The sequence below is a fragment of the Lemur catta genome, chromosome 9, assembly GCF_020740605.2.
Source record: "Lemur catta isolate mLemCat1 chromosome 9, mLemCat1.pri, whole genome shotgun sequence".
NCBI classification, from domain to species: domain Eukaryota; kingdom Metazoa; phylum Chordata; class Mammalia; order Primates; family Lemuridae; genus Lemur; species Lemur catta.
Genome location: NC_059136.1, coordinates 39,567,549 through 39,586,355, shown reverse-complemented (window position 1 = coordinate 39,586,355; position 18,807 = coordinate 39,567,549). Strand labels below are relative to the sequence as shown.

The following is an 18,807-nucleotide window of genomic DNA, read 5'->3' as shown; positions in this document are numbered from 1 at the left end:
GGGTGTGGGTGGGTGCTGGCAGGGGAGGGCCTGCACTGCCACATCCTCCTCTAATCCACTGTTCCCACACAGGCAGCTTCTCCCAGCCTCACCTGGGATATGGGAGCCACTGCAGGTGACTCTCCCTGCTACCCCCAGTGGTAGGGCCTTCGCCACCAGGCCCCACCAGGATTCACCGTGGGCTGGTCCATACCCCTCCCCTAGAACCTCTGCCTCCTCAGAAAATTTATCAGTGCTGTTTTGCTTGCCTGGAAACAAGAAGTTCAATCTTGGCTTCCAAGTCCCTGGGACATCTACCTCCACACCACCACTACCACCCCACCCTTAGCACCTTACCCATCTCCCTCCACCTTGGCTCTCATCCCGCTTCTGTTATACCCAGGCTCCTTTTCACTTGGTCCTCAGTGGAGACTCTGGTTGGTTCAGACTTCTGTGGCCAGACAGGAAATATTTTAGGCCATGTAGGTCAGGTCTCTGTGGCAACTGCTCAACTCTGCTGTGGAAGTGTGAAAGCATTCATGGCATGGCTGTCTGTGTCTCGATAAAACTTTATTTACAAAAACAGGAGATGGGCCATAGTTTGTCAAACCCTGGCCCAAACTGTTCTCCCACCTGGAACATCCTTCTGCCTCATTTTGTAATGTCTCTTGCTTCCTGGCCTTAAGGTTCAGCTGCAGTCTCACCTAACCAGGAAAGCCTCCTCCCTGTCCCAACCCCGAATTCTTACCCCACCACCACCTCCGTGCATGCTAATCTCTCCCTCATCCACTTCTCCTTTCACTTGTCATTTTGCATCTATTACTCATATCTCCCTCCTTAAATGGTTAGCACCTTGAGGTGCACGTCTTCAGTTTCTTCCAGTGTGCCATTAGCTGTAACAACACGCTGGATTCATAGTCAGTGCACAGTGTATGAGCAGTGGTTTCAAAGATCTGCTTGACTGTGGTGCCTGGGGAAGGCAGCGGTCCTGCTGCCACACATGGGCAGTAGCATGACAGTTATTCATTCCACATGTATTTGGTGAGTACTTGCTACGTACTAACTGTTCCTTTTTACTTTTTTTGTTTTTTAATAAATCAAACACTAGATTTAAGCTGTTACTGGCATAAATGTGTGATGGCACCATGCTTGGAAACCACTGCATTAGAAAATGAAAGAGGCCAGGCGCAGTGGCTCACGCCTGTAATCCTAGCACTCTGGGAAGCCGAGGTGGGTGGATCGCTCCAGGTCAGGAGTTCAAGACCAGCCTGAGCAAGAGCGAGACCTCGTCCCTACTAAAAAAATAGAAAGAAGTTATCTGGCCAACTAAAAATATATATAGAAAAAATTAGCCGGGCATGGTGGCACATGCCTGTAGTCCCAGCTACTCAGGAGGCTGAGGCAGTAGGATCGCTTAAGCCCAGGAGTTTGAGGTTGCTGTGAGCTAGGCTGACACCACGGCACTCACTCTAGCCAGGGCAACAGAGTGAGAGTCTGTCTAAAAAAAAAAAAAAATGAAAGAAATTCTCAAAGATGAGAGAATCGTCATAATTACTAGTCGAGCTGCATCTTTAAATTTATAAAGTACTTTTGCACCCATTGTCTCATTAATCACAATGACAACCCTCTGAGGTGAATGATATTGTCTCATTTTGCAGATGAAGAGACTGAACTCAGAAGTTTATAGCCCGCTCGAGGTCACAGTTTCTGAGAAATGGAGTTTGACTCCAAAACCCTACCGCCATGTTTTCTCTCCTAAAATAAAATAAAACCACTTTGCTGATTCTAAAGGGAATAATCTAGGTTATTATAGAAATTATTGAAACTATATCAAGCAGAAAATAAAAATCATGGGTAATCCCTCCACTCGTAGGTAGCCAACATTAACAGCATCTGCACATTTTTTAAAATGTTTCTGTGTTTTTATAAAAATTGGAATTCTATGTATATATTGGCATGTAACTGCATTTTCTTGGCTTTTTTATTAAATGCACCCTTTTCAATGTACAATTCTACGAGTTTTGACAAACCCATGTAGTGGAATAACCACCACAACATCAAGATATAGAACTGTGCTAGCACCCAAAAAATTCCCTTGTGCCTCTTGTAGTCAATCCTCACCCTCAGGCCCTGGAAACCACTGGTTTTTATCTCTATGATTTTGCCTTTTCCAGATGTCACATAATGGAGTCATACAGTGTGTTGAGGCTTCATTTTTTACTTACTTTATATGAGTTTATTCCTGTGTCATTTATCAGAAGTTTTGTTTTTTAATGACTGCCCTCCACCCTCCATGCCACCTGCTCCTGTCACCACAGCAGCCTCTGGGAGAACAGAAATGAGAGGTGGAGAGTCATGCTGGAAAGAATAAGGGCAGGATCGATACCATTAACACGCCGGTCACCGTGATAGGAAGTGCTGGCTCTTCTGCCTTCAGGCCGAGGTGGCTGAGCTCCGTGCAGGCGAGCCCGACGGTACCAAACCGCAACATACGACACTGACGTTGGCATCAGCTTTTGCTCTTAGAGCCCCTGCTTATACATGGTACCATCTGGATTCATGGGTTCAGATTCAGAGCTTCCCCAAGAAAATGGAGATCAGAATCTTCACCCCTAGATCAGAATGTTCATCGTCGTCCCTCCCCCAAGGTCTGGATCTGCAGATCTCCCATGCTCCCACGACAAAAAAGAAAAAAAAGGCATGGTAACTATGTGAGGTGATGGATCTCTTGATTAGCTTGATTGTGGTGATTATTTCACAATGTGTATTCATATCCAAACAGCACGTTGTACGCCTACGGTCTATACAACTTTTCTTTGTCAATTATACCTCGATAAAGCTGCAAAAAAAGGAGAGAGGAGTTGATGTTAACAAAAAGTGTTGAAGACAGATGTCACCTAGTTGAAGCTGCCTCCTCATGTCATTAAAAGGATCAAAAGGGAATGGAAGACAGGGAGCACGTCAGAAAAAGCAGTGATAGGTTGGGAACAAACACACAGGGCCTCTAGCACCTATGCCCATTGATGCAGAAGGTGCTAGGATAGGATAGGAGCGGGCAGCGGGGATGATACCTGTAGCTGTTTGTTCTAAAACAGCTCAGGCCTCCTCTGCATTCATCGTGGGTGTTGAAGTTTTAGAAGCGATTTCCCCACCCCCACCGACATTTTCTTCTCCCTCCTCCGGGGTCCTTCTTAGACGTCTCCCAACAAAGCAGAGTCAGTATCCTAGTGTGTTGCTATGGAAGGAATGGCAACATCACTTGTGAGCTCATGAAAAAAAAAAAAAAAGAAAAGAAAAAAAAATAGGACAAGCAGGATTTTTTTTAAGTGTTACGAAACTAGAAGAAAAACTGTTCCACCACTAAATATATCCACTTACAAAATCAGCAAATGTTGGGGCTTGTACAGCATCAGTCCCTCGGTCCTGCAGAAGACTCTTTGTAGAGCATTTTCGTAGCCATTGCGCCCATGGAACTCTGAGAAACTGTACGTCTCTGGGTTGGTGGCCAGAACCTTCTCTGTTTGCCAAATGGTTCGTGTGACAGCCATTTCAAGGGGTACCTCTAAATAACTGTTTCAAGGCATTCCTCCTGTTCCCTCTCCCCTATTTCCTGTGTCAAGTCCCCCCAACTTTGATCCTCATGGGTTCCTTCAAAAAGCCCAGCTTTAGAGCCTGGGGGGAGTCCAGCTCTTCCCAGTACTAGATCTAGTCCTTGGGCATGTTATTCAGTCTCTCTGAGCTTTAGTTTCCATATTTGTGAAACACCTACTTTCAAAGGATTGTAAAGTTTAGCAAGAACACGTGAATCACCTAGCACAGTAGCCAGTGCAGAGCTGGTAGTAGTAGTAGTATTGCATAATAGAGATTCTCTTCCCTTCTGGTCACATTTTCTGTCTGTCCCGTGGGCCGTCGGAGGCTGCAGAGCAGGTAGTTCAGCCTCTGTCTGTCATCCAGCTGACAGAGCCATCCAGGTGGCCTCGGCAGGGGTATATTCCACCTCAGCCTCAGACCTTCTTCATCATCCTTCCTAAAATTATTTGTTCAAAGTCCCGATATAAAGCATATCCTCACACTTCTGGTTGGTCTCTTGGGTCTGCCTCTATTCCGGGTAACTACTGCTGTGTAACAAACTACAACAATGTTTAGGAGTTGCAAGTCGAAATTTACTATTATTGTATCTCACAATTCTGTGAGTGAGAAGTTCAGACAGAGTGTAGCTCATCTGTATTCCAGAAGGTCTGGGGGCCTCCACTGAGTTGGGGCTAGGCCAGCCGGGGTCTGACTGAACATGTCTCTCCACATGGGTAGGTTGGGCTTCCTCGCAGCATGGCGGCCTCGGGTGGTCAGGCTTCTGACTCCTCCAAAGGGAAGGAAGCAGAAACTGCATGTCCTCTTAAAGACCCTGGTCCAGAACTGTCATAGGTCACTTCTACCGACTTCTGCTGGTCAAAGCAGTCACAGGTTAGCCCAGATAAAGGAGGTAGGGCTGGGGAGTGTCAATCCCAAGCGCTCATACATCAAGTTTGCCAAAAATAAGGCTCTTTCCTGATGAAAGGTGGGTCTGGATTGTGAAAACTGGCAGGATCAGCCATGCTGGGCTTCAGCAGCTGGTTATACAGGATATGGTTGCCTGGAAAGGAAAGATTCCTGCTTTGAGTGGTGTGGTAGTGTCCTAGGGCTGCCACGACAAAGTACCACAAACTGGGTGGCTTGGGAGAAACGTGTTCCCTGCCAGTTCTGAAGGCGTCCAGACGTCCAAACTCGAGATGTGGACAGGGCCAAGCTCCCTCTGGAGACTCTAGGGAGAGTCAGTTCCGAGCCTGTCTCCCAGCTTCTGGTCACCGCAGGCTTCCTTGGCTGGTACACAGTCATCTTCTCCTTGTGTCTCCTCACTGTCTCTGCACCCAAATTTCCTCTTTTCATAAGGACACTAGTCATATTGGATTAGGGCTCACACTAATGACCTCATTTTAACTTGATTACCTCTGTAAAGACCCTATTTCCAAATGCACTCCAAATCTGAGGCATTGGGTGTTGAGACTTTGACATATCTTTTGGGGGGCAAAAAGTTCAACGCATAAACTGTAGTGAACAGAGATGGGCTGGGGTCAAGACTGACCTTGTGCCGTCTCATTCCAGTCTTTCTCCTTCTCCCCCCTCTCTCTTTCCCTCTCTTTCTTTCTCTAGGGGTCATAACCAAGCCTGGGTAAGAGTAAGGGGTTCTCTAAAGCATGACGTCCAGAGAGCAATAGTCCAAGGGTGCCCAGAACAATGCTGCTTTATATTCATCCCTCAATATATATGTTATTGAACAAATGAATGAATGAATGAATGACCAAACGAACCAGACAACCAATCAGGGAACAGCCAGGGACCAGAGAGAGAGAGAGAGAGAGAGAGAGAGAGAGAGCACAGAAGGTCCAACATACCCCATACCTGTGGTTCCTGATCCTATGTAGCTGGCTCTCAGGATCCTGAGGGTCTCTGAACTGTGGTCCCAGTTGTGTTCAGGGTCTCACAGTTATTGCTGTGGTTACTTTTGCTTCTGATACTACAGCAGGATTAACAGGCCTCTCCTCCTCCTCTGAAGTTGAATCAGCACATCCTGCTATTAAGAAAAATATAGGGGAGAATATATAAATTACTCCCTTCCCAGCTGTTACAAGAGCTCCGAGAGAGAGAAAAGGGAAGCCCACTGAAGAGCTGACAAGCTGGCTGTGCCAGACAGGTCACAGCATCAGCCTGACTTCTCAGCGTCCGGGATTTCAGTCTTTGCTCCAAGATAACTTTGGAGGAAGTTAAACTGATTTGGGTAGAACCTGATACACAGTTGTGGCATGAATTACTAGTTGTTTGTTCCCCTGGAAATCAAATAATTGGCCAGGGAGGCTCTCAGTGGGGCTGTGCGGGACGGAGGAGGGAGTGATGGTGTGTGATTGATGTTCAGTAAATGTGGACTGAGCTCCTGCAGAGCAGGCCCTGCACTCGGTGCTGTGGGAGATACAGCACGGGAGAGGGCAAGGTCCTTGCCCAAAATGAGCTCTTGACCCACTGGGGGAGAGAAACATTTACACAGGTAACTCTGATAGATCTCTGTGGAAAGTTCAAATCGTGTTCTTTGAGGGTAGTGGAGGGAAGAGGTAATCTGACAGAGGGAATCCAAACAGATCACTGTAGAAGGGATTTGAGCCAGACTTTGAAAACAGGACAGGTTGGCCTTCGATAGGAAGATTTTGGACAATGTTTGGGGTGCCCTGGGGAGCCAGGGAGGGGTGGAGAGGAGGGGGTGGTGTGTTTCAGCAGTTCACAAGGACAGAGTGGAAGGTTGATCGGGAGGCCATGGTAACGGTGCAGGCAGGGCAGTGGACGTGGGGTGGAGGGGAGGATGCACATTGAATGGATAGTGCTTCCTGGGGACTGCTCAAGTGGGATGACAGCCCAGATTTATGAGCCCACCTAAAGGGGGAACAGAATGGGGACAACTGCTCATCTCAGAATGTCCTCCGTAGAAGCCACCTCCATGCTCCCAGCTCAGATCTCCTGGGAAGTGGCTGGCCTGAGACCAGGGCTACTCAAACTGGGCTGTACTTTGGAACTGTGTGGGAGCTTCAGAAAACATATCGATTCCGGGGCCTCACCTACAGAGAATGCGGCTTAATCGGTATGAGGCAAGGCCTGAGCACTGGGGTGTTGAAAGCTCCCCTGCTGATCCCAGTGTGCAACAAAGGTTGCCCCTGCCCTGCAGAAATGTCTTCCCTTGTGAAATCAGGCTGCCCACAGCTGTCGGTCTGTCATTAGGTAGTCATTTGTGTGGCTTCTTAATTAACAGCTGTGTCCTGTACTAGATAGTAAACTCCCTAAGAAGGAGGGTATTAGCTTCCTATGGCTGCTGTTACTGAGTCTTCAAAAGGCCATTCCACCATTCTGTGCAGCCAGCGGCTTCAGGATGTTGGGGAACGTGGCAAGACCAGAGAATTCCGTGGCCTATCACCGGGCTTCATTGGCAGTTATTCACTCTCGGGTGGCAGGTGTGTGTCCTGCAGAACCATCTGTGAACCAGGCCCAAATGCATTCTCTGCTTCATTCAGCTGGTCCCAGGGAGCTCCTTAGGAGGTATAGATATCAGTGGGGCTGTGCTCCCTCTGGAAGCTCTAGGGAAGAATCTGTTTCCTTGCCTGTCCCAGCATCTAAAGTGACATTCCATGCATGCCTTGGCTCATGGCCCCTTCGTCTGTCTTCAGAGCCAGCATGGAGCATCTTCTCTCTGACTCTGCTTCAGTCACACATCCTCCTCTCTCCTGTCGCAAATCTCCCTCTGACTCCCTCTTATAAAGACACTTAAGATTGCATTTAAGGGCCGGGCGCGGTGGCTCACGCCTGTAATCCTAGCACTCTGGGAGGCAGAGGTGGGTGGATCGCTTGAGGTCAGGAGTTCGAGACCAGCCTGAGCAAGAGTGAGACCCCATCTCTACTAAAAATAGAAAGAAATGATCTGGCCAACTAAAAATATATATAGAAAAAAAAAATTAGCTGGGCATGGTGGCGCATACCTGTAGTCCCAGCTACTCGGGAGGCTGAGGCAGTAGGATCGCTTAAGCCCAGGGGTTTGAGGTTGCTGTGAGTTAGGCTGACACCACAGCACTCTAGTCCGGGCAACAGAGTGAGACTCTGTCTCAAAAAAAAAAAAAAAAAAAAAAGATTGCATTTAAGTTCCACCCAGATCATCCAGGATGATGTCCCCATCTCAAGATCCTTAACTTAATCACACCTGCAAAATCCTTTTTTGCCATGGAAGATAACATTCACAGGCTCGGACTTGAATATCTCTCGGAGGGCCATTATTCAGCCTACCATGGGGTTTGTGTTGTTTTTACTCACCTTTGTAGCTTCGCAAGCTAGTGCAGCATCTGGGCCCTGGTGGGTCAGTGAAATAACAAATGAATAGATGAAGAGTGTAAACTGGAAACACGGGATCAAACCCCTTGCATCAGGAGTCGGACTCCTAGGAAAGCGGGAGAGCTGGAGGCGAGTTATGGAACACCAGGCATAGAGGGGTTTACCTTGGAGGTTTCTAAAGTACGCACCAGTTCGTGCCACACACCCCCGCCTATGTGCCCTACCTGGTCAGTGGCTTCCTGCTGCACTCAGGATAAGTCCAGGGAGGCTCCTGCCTCTCCAGCTCTCCTTTCATCTCTCCTGTAAAGCCCCAAACTGCCCCTAAAATTGGCCCCAGCACTCCTGTATGATCAGCACTTCTGTAATCTTCTCTTTCCTCCACCAGACTTAAACAAGAGGAGGCTCTGAGCCTGGCTCCATCTCCCCGCCAGGACAGAAGCTGGTACTTAGGGGGTGTTCAAATACCTGTTAAGTGAATAGGGGAACTACTAATGGGTGGTGAAGAGCCGAACAGCCTTGCTTTTGAGAGTATTGGCTTACCAGGGACAACTGGATGTTCTGCTCACTGCCATGTCCCCAGTGCCTAGACTAGAGGCCAGGCTGGGAAGTCTTCAGAAAGTATTTGGCAGGGGATGTGTGGGGACACACACAGAGCCTGCAGGGGCAGAAGGTCCAGGGAGAAGAGCATGTGAGGTTTGGTAAGAGCCTCGGGATTGTGTCTCGGAGACCCTGAGAGCTTGTCAGGCAAACTGGGATGGGGTTCAGTGAGAATGGGGAGCCCCACAGGTCATTACTGAAAGGAGAGATGGGGTATGACAGAGACGGGCGGAGACCTAGCAGGCAGCAGGCACATGGTGAATTGGAGTTGGGAGACTGGAAGGAAGGAAGGTCATTCCGTTCCTGCCATCTAGGCCAGGTGCGAGGGTGGCTTGGACTAGTGTGGAACCATCTGGACTGTTAGGACAAACGGCAGAGCTCGGATTCAGGTGGAGGGAGAGAGCCCAATTCGTAAGCCAAGGTACCCCATGGAGGCAAAATTCTTACTAAGTCTGTCCAGTGTGGAAGGGTTCTAGAAAGGTATGATTTTTTATTTACACTTGGGAAAGAACCTGTAGGAGCTGCCCACGCTTCCACATTTCTACGCAATTTGGTAAACTGCTGCTCTTTTGTACAAAATCACCAGGCTGCTTGTTCCTCTTGGCAAAGTCCTCTCCGTCTCCCCTGCACCGCTAACCACGACAGTAACGATGCTGAAGGTAAGAAGCATCCCTCAGGTTCTGACTGTGCAGTACAGTCCACAGATCATGTTCACGTGCATCCTCTGGTAGGAGCCCCTCGTAACCCTGAGGACGCAGAGCAGAAAACACTAGAACCCTCAGAGTTCTGGAGGTCAGAAGTCAAAATTCAGGTTCACTCGGCTACCGTCAAGGTGTTGGCAGAGCCGATTCCTTCCAAAGACTCCAGCGGAGAACCTGTTTTCTTGCCTTTTCCAGCTTCTGCATCTTCAAAGTGCATCACACACCGATGTCTGCTTCCCTCATCGCATCACCTTCTCCTCCTCTGTAGTCAAATCTCCTTCTGCCTCCCTCTTAGGACACTTCTGTGTTCATTTAGGGCCCATCTGGATAAACCAGGACAGTCTCCATCGTGAGAGCACATCATGAAATCACGTCTTCAAAGTGCCTTTTGCCATGCAAGGTGGCGCTCCCAGGTTCCAGAGATTAGGACCTGGTTCTCTTTGAGGGCATGTTTCAGCCTACCACACCCTGGGTCCTGTGCAGAGAGATGCAGAAACGTAGCCTCTGGATGCGGTTTAAGTCTGGCTGGTTTCTCTCTGGGATTTGACGGGCTTGGATGAATGGCTTTGCAGAGGACATTCTATCAGAGAATAAGAGTAAACCTTCAGCCTTTATCCAAGGCTTTGAGATGAAGGGAAGTCTTTCCGAGGTAGAGATGAAAGGGGTTCAAGAGAAAGCTGGGGGTTTAGGGCTGCAGAGGATGGGATGGAGGGCTGGGGCCAGGCATGGAGGGTAGAATGGAGACAGAGATCTGACAGGCGAAATCTAAGCAAGTGCTAAAAAGCGCTGTCTTGCCCTGATCCGTGCCTGGGGAGCAGCGAAATCTCATTCCCCGCCTGGCTCCAGGAAGATGGAGTGTGCACGAATCACCCACAAGGAGGGAAATGAAAAGGTTACACCGGGAATTGTCGATATAATAAATCCCTGTAGTCTCGCAGCCTCTCTAAATGTTTTGATAGCAGAATTTGATGGATTGTAAATCAGAGCAGGCCCATCTTAAACATTTGATAGCACTTTATTTATTTATGTATGTGACACATAAAACCAGAATTGATTCTTTTTTTCTTTCTGTCTCAGCGAGATTCTTTTTTTCTGCTTTCAGAAACACATCGCTCTTCTCCCAGCCCCGGTTTTCCGTGTTTGTGGGTGTGTAGGTGTATGTGCTTATATGTGGTGGCGGCTGTTATGATTCTTTCTACACAGAGAAAGAATATTTTGCCTTGGAGAAGATGATAGCATCAGGAATTAACTGCAAAAATAATGAAGCCACTTTGCTTCAAAATATGTCTTAATCTTGTTGGTTTTTTTTTTTTTACAAGATTATTGCTGAGAGAAGGAGAGGGAGAGTAAAGGTATTACAACATGATAGATTTGTGATTTGAAACCCAGGCAGATGTACACATACAAAGACAATTTCCTGATTTTCGTAGCTCAGGATGCAGAGTCATGAGCTACTTCGATCTCCTCCAAGGGATCCAAATTAACCTCACCTTTGTCCTACCCTTTCCAACACACTAATTTCTGCTTTATAATACATCTAGTGGAGCTGCCCTCGAGTCATCATAATATTGCTACCATTTATTGCATGTTTGCAGGTACCTGGTGTTAAAATGGGATCTTTACAAGCATGATGCCATTTAATCCCAACAGTTCTATGAGGTGGTCATTAGCTCCAGGTAAATTTATTTATTATGAATAAATAAACCAAATCTAGAAGTAAAGTATCTTGCCAACATCCTACAACTGATACGTATGGGCTGAAGCTGCAATTCAAACCTAGGTGTGTTCCGGTTCCAAAGCTTATGGACTTACCTACTCTACTTAACTGGCTTCTCAGGACCAGTTCAGCTCAACAACACACCCTGACCCACCATGACATTGAGAACAGACAGCCACCCAGCAGGACCACCTCCGGGAGACACTTCACCGCCTGCCCCAGGAAGATAGACTACAAAAGCCTCATAACGGTGGTGAAAAATGAGATTCTGGGTCCTCTCACCATACGTACGTTCTGCCCTTTCCCAGATCTCATGGTTGGCCTTGACTAATGAACAACGTGGGTCACTGCTAAGAGCCCTCCCACTCCAGTGCCCCGTTGATTCTGGCTTTTTTCCATCAGCTTCTCCCAGTAAAGACAGAGCATAGTATTTGGATGCAAAGTCCTTTTTATACACTATCAAGACAGTGCTTCATTGTGACAACTTCACAAAACTATATGCTATAGTTTTGCTTTTTATCCAATTTGTAAAAACTATTCTTTGGGATTAAAATTTCTTCTACTATTTGGATCTGGACTCACAGGTGAGTTTTTCTTCCCTCTTTTGTTTGGAGCTCTCGACTTATATTCACCTATTCCTGAGTTGTCCTGGGCAAGAAAAAGAAAAACTCTTTTCCATTATAAAACCATTGAGGAGCTTTGTTTTCATGTTGGTAAGTGAAAAGTTGTACTTTTCAATGAAGTTTTTTAAGGCCTTTCAAAAAGGTATCTTTGGAGAGAATAGGATTTTTAAATAACAACCTGAAAATTATTTTGCAGTGAACGCAGAATGTGGCCAGTCGCCAGTGAGCCGCCTCCTCTGTTTTCATTGATATTCATTAGGGAGGCAAGGCTGTTCCTTCTCAAGACTCGATCTCAGTTTAGATATCTTCTCCTCAGAGAGGCTTTCCCTGACTATCTGACTGAAAGTAGCTCTTCTGCCGCCATCTCTTCATTTTTAAGCTCTTTGCATAGCACTTACCACTATCTCTGAGTTCTTTGTTTTCCATGTACTTTCTGTCTCCTCGAGAGCAGGAATCTTCCGTCTTACTCCCTGAGTGTCTAAAGCAGTGTCTGGCACAGAGCAGGTGCTCAAGAACGAATGAATGAGCGAGCTGCGTTCTCTTTTCCGAGCTCTGTGTTTCTGTTTCCAAAAAGAAAAAAGATCGTCTGCTGTACATCTCTTTTAAAATACCAGGAATGTTCGAGAAAGGGAACAAAGTACAAATGCAGCGTGGTGGCAGGGAGCCTCCCACAGCTGGCTCCCAGTTCCCCCCAGGGAGGTGTTGAAGATAGGGATGATGTGATCAGACTCATGTTTAGAAACATGATGTTCAGTGTCGGCACCAGTTGTAAGGTATGCGCCAGCAAGAAATCTGTTGCTAAAAATAAAGCACTGAAGTTTGTGAGCGGCTTACTTTTCTTGATTGGCAAGGACTCAAGGTTACCCCTATAAAAATGTCACTCCCACTCATGTTCTGAGGCTCTTTCTTAAGGGCGAGGAAACGGTGTGGAACCAGAGCCAGCACGGCAAGGGCGGCAGTCACCCGGGAGAGTGCTGCAGGTACGCGTGCTGCCTCAAGAAAAGGCTGAGAACTGCTGTTTTAGGGAGAAATGGTGACAGTAAGGGGGTTGGCCTGAAACTGTCTGTCGGGACCTTTTCAGTTACCAGTGACAGAAAACCCCATCAAGCTGACGTGGGAAAGTCTGTGAGTCTGTTGGATTCGGACACAGTGGGATTCAGTGGATGTTACCGAGACTAGTTTTCTGTATCTCTCGACTCAGCCTTGAGCTCAGCTCTCTGGCCTGTCCTCCCTCATGGTGGCAAGACAGCCCCTGGGCTTCCGTCTGATCCCGTCGGCAACGCCACCAGAAAAGGAGCAGTTTTTTCTCCCAGTGGTTCCAACAAAAGCCCCAGAGTCGAGACACATTGGCTCTGACTGCTGCACTTGGGTCGGGCCGTTCATTAATCACTGTTCCTGGAGGGGATGATGTTCTCGTTGGTCAGGACCGAATCACACACGCACCACTGGGGGCTCCAAATGGGCCTAGGGTGGGTGTGGGCGTCTTTCTCTAGAAAAACTGGACTGCCGTTGCCAGAGGAGGGGGAAGGACGCTGGACAGGCAGTGCCTGCATCCAACAGGCGGGGCGCAGAGGACAGGCCGAGATGCAGGCGTCATCACAGTTGCTGGGGACAGCCACGAGGGGACTCCACAAGGGCAGTGAAGAATTAGGAGACATTAAGGAAGCAGAGTCAGGAGTGCCTCGTGCACAGTAAACTATGCGGTGGGAAGCAGTGAAGGAACAAGAGGAATCCGGGCTTCCAACCTGAATGACTCAGTCACTGCTGGTGCTTCTATTTGGAATAAGGAGCATTACAGGAAGGTCAGGTTTGGGAGGCAGGGGATGAACCTGATTCTGGATCTAGCTGTGTTAAATTTGAGGTGACTATGGATGCACAGAGTATGCACTCGGAAGAGACTCTAAGGACCATCCAGCCCAGCTCTGCCAGGTTTCCCCTTCAGGTATACCTTCCTGACCCATCACTGAGCAGGTGGACTTTGTCCTCCAACTGAGTGGGGGTGGATCGTCCATTTTTTATTCATATATTTTTTCGTGGTTTTCATGGATCATCTTGACCTTGTTTCAGAAAAAATAATCAGCTTTCAGTGGAAAGTGGCCATTGCAGCCTCTGTCCAGTTGCAAATGCATCTGGTCCCTCCTGTATTCTTGCTGACAGCCGGGAGGGAATGTCTGGGGCTCTAGAGAGAGGAGGATAGGTATCTGCAAGGGTGAGTTCAGAGCTGTGGGATGGACGAGTGCACCAAGGAAGATGGAGAGGAGAGGGATGAGAAGGGCCAAGGGCGTGGAGATACACCTGCTGAGAGCAGAAGATGGGAGAGGCAGCAGAGAAGGAGACCAAGAAGGAGCACGGCCCAGAGGAGCCCTGGAGAGGTGTTTAGAGGACGGTGGTTTGCTCTGCAGAGTCAGTGACGTGGGATGTATTTGGCAGTTGAAAAGAAAAGTGTCAGGAGAGCAGGATACACAGAGATGAGGGCTGAACTGTGCAACAAGAGAAGCAGTAATCACAAACTTCCATTGACAAGTTTGACATAATTTCAATGACAGGTACCCTATGCTGTGAGCTCAGCGCTCACCATGGATCAGGCACAGAGCCAGACACTGTGCTCCAATTAGCTCGCTGGGTACTCTGAGCAGTGCTGTGACGTGGGTACCATTTTCATCCCCACGTCACCAATGGGAAGGCAGAGACTTCAGAGGATTGACGCGACTTGACCAGGATCACACACCATAGTGGTGGAGCCTGAGCTCTTAACCTCTGCTGTAGAAAGCCAGAGTTGGTTTCCTGATGTGCAGATGATGGCAGAATTGAATGTTTGTGGGAAATTTGGTCTCGCTTTTCATGTTTGCTTTGTTTCCTTTTTTTGGGGAAATGGCAAGCTGAGGTGTTTGTAACCCAGAAGGAAGGGGACCTAGAGGAGGAAGGTGAGAGTTGAGAGAGCCCCAAGTGCCAAGGCCAGGGGGAGGGATTAGTCTTGTAACAGGGAGACCCGTGACCCCCTCCTGACCGGCTGGAAGGAAAAGAGATGTGTGGAGTTGGGGAAGAAGGTGACCTTGATCCTCTCAGCAAGATACAAGGCAAAGTCTTCTACTAAAACAGGCAAAGTTAGGAGAATTAATATGGGAACATTTAGCGTAGGAAATTCGAGGGGCAGGAACAAAAAGGAGTAAAAAGATCTGGCAGCAGGACCAGGTGAGATGAGCTGGCGTCAATGCGCAGCACCTTCTACCCGGGCTGGCGGCTGAGAGGGGCTGTGGAGGAAAAGGGTGGCCCAGTGGGAAGGAGGACGGGGCAGTACATCTGAATGTCACTTTGCCAGGCCCCTCATCACTCATACTAGCTTACTGATTAAAGTCACCCTTTTAGGAACCCAGAACATGCCGGTGTTAAAGGTTCTCATTTAGACCAATCCTGCAGGTAGAGATTCACCCGTGTTACAGCGGCAGGAACTGAGGCTAGCCGTGGTGAATTAGCGTGCTGTGTTTGGTGTTCTCTGGCTTGCGTGTGGGTTTGGGGCCTGAGGAGTGGGCACCCTGGCTGTGGCCAGAGAAAGGTGGACCCCTCTGTTCGTAAGCAGCAGAACCAGGATTCAGACTGCAGGTGCTGGCTCCAGCCTGCACCCCTCTTGCCAGCCAGGTGGCACTAGTGGCGAGCACTGAGGGGAAGCAAGGCCCCTCGAGGCGAAGCCTTCACCTATCGAAGGGCTGAACGCTTCTGAGCTTTGGAATTCATTGTTTCTGCGTAAAGGAGTGAGTTCTGGGTTCCGGGCTCACAGGGGTCCAGAACAGGTCTACCTTCTCAGGCATAGCTGCTTTCTCTGTTCCTGAGTACTGACTACCCTGTCTGAAGCCACCACCGCTACCGCACCGCTGGAAGGACACCCAGCCTCCTCTCAGAGCCCTGTGTCACCCCTAAGCATGCCGGTGCTTTTGCGGTGGGCTAGGTGAGGCAGCCACAAACTGCATTTCATCTGTTGGCAACTCCTGCAGTGTTTTCAGCTAGAAAGGATCATGCCAGCTTTCTTCTGCCTAACAAGAGAGCTTCTTGGAGCAGCAAGTTGAAAAAGACATCACAATTCAATTAAAATCTTCCTCCTTTGAATACTCCCAGAGGGGGCAGGCCACTCGGAATTTGTGAGAAATCTAATTTATAGATTTAGTGTCAGGAAATGGAATTGTTAGCAATTAACAGCTGTGTTTGAGCAGTGGATGTGGAGCCAGGATTGTCTAGGCTCCACCCTCCTCAGCAAGCCATTGAACCTCTCTGAGCCTCAGTTTCCTTATCTGTAAAATGGCCAGCACAGCCATCAGCTGGTGTTGTGGGAATGATGGAGATTATGCATGTGAACAGTATCTTATTACTGTATCTTCCTGCCTGTACTTAACTGGATCAGCAAACCCCTTCTTTTCCCTTTAAAAATGTATCCATTTGAGCAACTAAGCGATACAGAAAGGTAAACAGGGATAGCAGGAAATAGCTTCTTAAAGCCCACGGACTCCCCTACTGTGGATCCTGTTTCTAAAGACGCTGTGTGTAGTTACGGAGCACACTTTTCCAGGATCATAATTTTGTACAGCTCTTCCCGTTCCTACCTTGTTCTGTGAATCCTCTTCCATCCCCCAGGCAGAACAATAGTCCACTCCCTGACGCCACCAGGAGCTCGAGCTGTTTCTAGCTTCAGCTGCAGCAAAGCACGCAGCTGGGCTGCCGCCTCGCCTTCATGGGACAGGGCTGGCAGTTCTGAAGTAGAAGAAACCAGACGACGGCTTCCCGCTGACGCAACCAAACTAGGCTGCCAAATTAGAAATACAGACTCCTGGGCCCTGCTGCTGGGCGAGTCTGGGCTTGGTCAGTCTGGACTGGGACTCGGAATGGGTGTTTTTACAAAGCACTTCAGGTGCTGTGTGACGGTTTGGGAGCCACGTTGTAGGGCCATCCCCCAAAATCCATGTTTAGATTTAAGGTAGAACAGGGAGAAATCAGAAAACTCTGGAATTAACTCAGGGTCACCAGTGACCTTTCCAAAGAGATCCCCGGTCAACACATGAGGACAATGGAGGCGAGGACAGAAAGACAAGAAGAGAGCTGGGGGCTGGAGCTCAAGGCAGGACCCAGGACCTGCTTTCCAGCCTCCTCCCACCCCGCCCCCACCCCTCACAGCACACCCACCCAGCAGAATTCCTGGCGGGGTGGGCAAGGGTAATGTTGTGATTGTACGACACAAAGGAACAATCCCTCTCTCCCCCCTCCACAAAAAAGATCTACCCTCTGTGACTGGGGCGGAATCTGTTAACAGCCCTGTCAGAAGACCCTGCGAAGCTAAAAGCATCCTTTTTGGCTTTGATGTCTTTCTTGACAAGATGCTTCCTTTGAAAGCTCGGAGACAGCCCTGTTATTTCCTCTGACAGCCCAGTGAAAAGCTCTGAAATGAGAAGTGGCGTCCCTGTCAAAGCCCGAAGGTGCGATTGCTTGAGAGCGAGCAGCTCTTGAGCGCTCCCTGGGCCCAGCGCACCGACGCCCGCTGGGGAGACCTCTGATGCCCCAGTGTGGAGACCCTCAGCCACAGGGTCTGCAGTTGGCCTCCTCCCTCCCCCAGATGCCTCCCCAGGGAGGTCAGGAGCCGAGACCTGTCCTCATCCCGACAGCCAGGGCTGCGAGCAGCCACCACGAGAAGAGTTTCCAGAGATCAGCCTGGCAGTTTGATCCACTTTTCCCTCCCCCAGGGGCTGCGGGCCACTTGTAGGGAAAGGTCAGGAAATGCCACCACCTGTCTCTGGAAATGAGGGTGGAAGGAGAAAGAACAAGACAGGACAGTGGGAGAGTCCGCACCTGGGGAGCCTCGTGGAGTCTTGCTGCTCAGAGGGTGGCCCACCTTTGCGGCAGCGTCCTCACCCGGGAGTGAGAGATGCAGACCGGCAGGCCCTGCCCCAGATGTACAGAATCAGACTCTGTTGTGACAAGATCCCCAGGTGATGTGTCTGCACATAAAGTTTGTATCCCAGCTCTGCTGCCCAGGCTGTGTGATTTTGACCAAGCTCCTTAACCTCTCTGAGCCTCAGTGTCCACACAGGGTTTTTGAGAAGTGAAACTTAGCACCTAGCATATACTAAGCCTTTGGTGAATGGGAGCTGCTGTTGTTATTGGGAAAACGATTAAAGGAAAATCAGCGTGGCCACATTTAAACCCACATCAGCCATTTCGTGGTGGGGAAGGAAACCCCAACTGAATGGGAGAAAGTTCCAGATGAAAAGTGAAGAGCTCCCAGCTTCTACTTTAAGGAGAAACTTGGAGGCTGGAGGGAAGAGTGTCACTTAGCAGCCTGGGCCTTGACTGTTTAATTTAAGGTTGGTTAAGATTATCGTTCATCTGCTTGGTGTGAGGATTCTCACCTTCACTGATGCGCCTCACTTCCTGCCATCCCCACCCCACCCGCAACTTGCCTCTGGGACTCCTCTGTTTCCAGAACCTTGCTATAGCCCTCCCTTGCCAGCAGAATGAAATCCCAACTCCTTAGGGTGACATTCAAGACTCTTCAACCTAACTTGTTCAGCCTCGTCCACTGTCCACTGCTTCTGCCCTCAAACCCCTGCCCCTTAACCTCAGTCCTTGTCATTCCTCACATATTTTCTTACTTGCTCTTGCTGTCTGCTCTGCCTGGGATGACTAGATTCTTCAGATTGAAATCACTCTCCCTTCCCTCTACCTAGCAGAATTCCACTCCACCTTTGAAGCCCTGCTTACCCAGGGAAGGCTGTGTGGTGTCGTGCCAAGAGCACAGGGTTTGAACAAACTTTGTACAAATCCCAGCTCTGCCGTGAAGCAGCTGTGTGACCTTAGGCAAGGTACTTAGCCTCTCTGGTCTTGGTTCTTTCATCTGCAGATTGAGGCTAATAGCAACTGCTTTGCAGAGCTGTTGTGAAGACTCATTAAGAAAGTATGGAGAACTTCCATTAATAGTAATTATTACCATTTTGTTTCTAGGAAGAGGAAAGTTACCTCCCCCGTGAAGCCTTTATCTACCCTTCTTCTACCCTGCCCCACAAAATTAAGTACGGCCTCCTCTGTGTTTCATAAACTCCTTTTTCTTCCTGTATTTGCAACATCCACACGGTCCACTGTCACCTTCTCATGGAGGGAGTCCCTAACCACCCTGCTTCAAATCACAGGTCACCCTGCTGCACCCCAATTCTGTTCCCTGCTTGACTCTTCTCCATAATGAACTCCACACAAGTGGTGATTTCTGTCTGTCCCACTGCTCGGTGCCCCCTCGGCACCTGGAACCGCATCTGGCACT

The 18,807-nt window shown here is 48.9% G+C and overlaps 1 protein-coding gene and 1 long non-coding RNA gene across 4 annotated transcripts in view; one reads left to right on the top strand and one right to left on the bottom strand.

Moving 5' to 3' along the window:
- The window catches only part of ZHX2 (zinc fingers and homeoboxes 2), a 158,425-nt gene that overhangs the window by 118,430 nt on the left and 21,188 nt on the right, over nt 1-18,807 (top strand). The window lies entirely within an intron of this gene.
- On the bottom strand, nt 2,189-16,130 carry LOC123645212. 2 transcript variants are annotated; one of them, XR_006737444.1, is made up of 3 exons: nt 16,106-16,130; nt 5,416-5,587; nt 2,189-2,818 (listed from the first exon to the last, which is right to left on the bottom strand). It is a non-coding gene; the product is annotated as an uncharacterized LOC123645212 (long non-coding RNA). The 2 variants fall into 2 exon arrangements; XR_006737443.1 differs by lacking the exon at nt 16,106-16,130 and adding an exon at nt 11,912-11,936.